We start from the raw sequence: 1,965 nt of genomic DNA on the forward strand, positions 1-1,965 counted from the left end.
CATCATCTGCATAACAATGAATAGAAACACCATGTTTTCTAAAAACACAACCAAGAGGAAGTAAATATAAAGAGAAAAGCAGGGGCCCCAAAACTGAGCCCTGCGTAACCTCAGATACCAATGGGGTAGATGAGGGCTCAATATCAGCAAACCCAACAGACATCGTCCTATCCGACAAATAAGACCTGAACCACTCTAAGGCAGTACCACAGATGCCCACTAACTCCTTAAATTGAGATATTAGGATATCATGGTCAACTGTGTCAAAAGCAGCGGTCAGATCCAGTAAAACAAGAATCACATAGCCACCAGCATTTGTTGCCAGGTAAATATCGTTAAAAACCTTTTAACAATGCTGACTCTGTACTATGCCGCATTTTAAAACCAGATTGAAAAACATCCAATACATTATGCTCATCTAAAAAAGACTTCAGTTGTATATAAACCACTTTCTCTAGTACTTTCGAAATAAAAGACAACTTGGAAATAGGCCTGTAATTATTGAACGATCAAGACCTGACTTCTTGAGCAAAGGTTGCACAACTGCATGTTTACAATGCAAAACTTCAACCCGCATAACCTCTCAGGCTGACATGGATGGGTCTGCTTTGCTTTTCCACTGTATTTTCTCTCTGCTGGGTCTTTGTTTAGAGGAGCGAGGGTCTGTACACAGTCAGCTGGGCAGAGGGAGAACAGATGTGAAAGATCACTCCACAGTGCAACAATCAGCCTGTAGTGGAATCTGTATGAGCAGTTTATCAAATAACTGTTGAACAAGCATAACACAGACTTGCAGAAATGTGACGTCTTCACCACTTTGCCTGCAGTTCATCATTGAAGTGTTCATTTTATGTCTAAACCAGTATAAGTGCCTCTTTACATACTGTGTTTGTAATGGTAATGACTGAGGTGTGAAGTGCGGACATTTAACCAATCATGGGCAACTGCTCTGCGTGCCCCTCCCCCATTCCTGAAAATTCATTTTAGTACTCTCTCCTGAGGAGTGCCAAAATTTAGTTCCCAAAATGCACCTCCAAGCAGGTACACGGCAGTGGAAACAAAGACAGAACTGGTGATGAGCATTACTCGGCTTAACACATTTCAGTATGTTTCTTTAATGGAAAAAACCCTTTTGTCTCTTAAAATCTGAGGGAAGACCACATAGAAAGATCAAAATACCTTAATCAAACTTGCAGCAGTTCCACGGCATTCTCCATCAAGTCTAGTTTGTGTGTGGCGCTTAAGTATAACATCTCCCTTGAGTTGAGTCCCGCCAGCTCGATTTAGAGTTCACATCCTTTAGATTGGATGACTGTACCCACAACCATGGCTGTTGCCATCAGTGACATACAGTGCATTTGGTTGTTAGAGGTTTCTGGAGTGAGCTCACTCACAATCATTAATACCTTACCAAGTGAAAAAGACATCACTGTCAATTAGATTTAAGGGCATATTTATTGGTGCAAGTCCATTTATTGTATCCCAGACAGTTTTGCAATGCAACAACCACAACCCCATCTTCTTGGGCACTCCAAAAAATACAATGTTATGACAGTATGACACTTTTAATTCACTTCTGCAGTAAAAAAATCTGTGTATATTTGTCACAATAATAATTTATGTGGAGCCATGATTGCCATTATCTGATTAAAAATGAGTGTGTTAAGAAAAACACACAAGATGGAGGCAGTGCGGGAGCTTGTGTTTGCCCTGGAGCTTCTATAAAAGACATGATGAAAATGCAAACTGCACAGTGTGAGCTAAATTTTTAGTGAGATTTTTCTTCCCTGTGGTGACTATGGTTCAGTGGGTAGAGCAGTTGTCTCCCAACTGGAGGGTTGGAGGTTTGAATCATGGTGCCTGCAGTCCACATGTCAAAGTTTCCTTGGGCAAGACACTGAACCCCCCCATTACCCCCAATGGTTAGAGCCATCGGCTGAGGGGGCGCCACAGCCGGCTGGCCTC

General features: G+C 41.9%; 1 protein-coding gene across 1 annotated transcript in view; it reads right to left on the bottom strand.

Moving 5' to 3' along the window:
- LOC109961844 (protein arginine N-methyltransferase 8-B) overlaps positions 1 to 1,841 on the bottom strand; it is a 23,075-nt gene extending 21,234 nt beyond the window's left edge. Inside the window, exons 1-2 of the mRNA XM_020603004.1 lie at positions 1,815 to 1,841; positions 1,180 to 1,275 (exon numbers count right to left, since the gene is read on the bottom strand). The gene's annotated coding sequence lies outside the window, so the exon portion shown is untranslated. The remainder of the gene's footprint in view (positions 1 to 1,179; positions 1,276 to 1,814) is intronic.
- Between the last annotated feature and the right edge of the window lie 124 nt (positions 1,842 to 1,965).

This window comes from Monopterus albus, unplaced genomic scaffold, assembly GCF_001952655.1.
Source record: "Monopterus albus unplaced genomic scaffold, M_albus_1.0 scaffold59.1, whole genome shotgun sequence".
NCBI classification, from domain to species: Eukaryota; Metazoa; Chordata; class Actinopteri; order Synbranchiformes; family Synbranchidae; genus Monopterus; species Monopterus albus.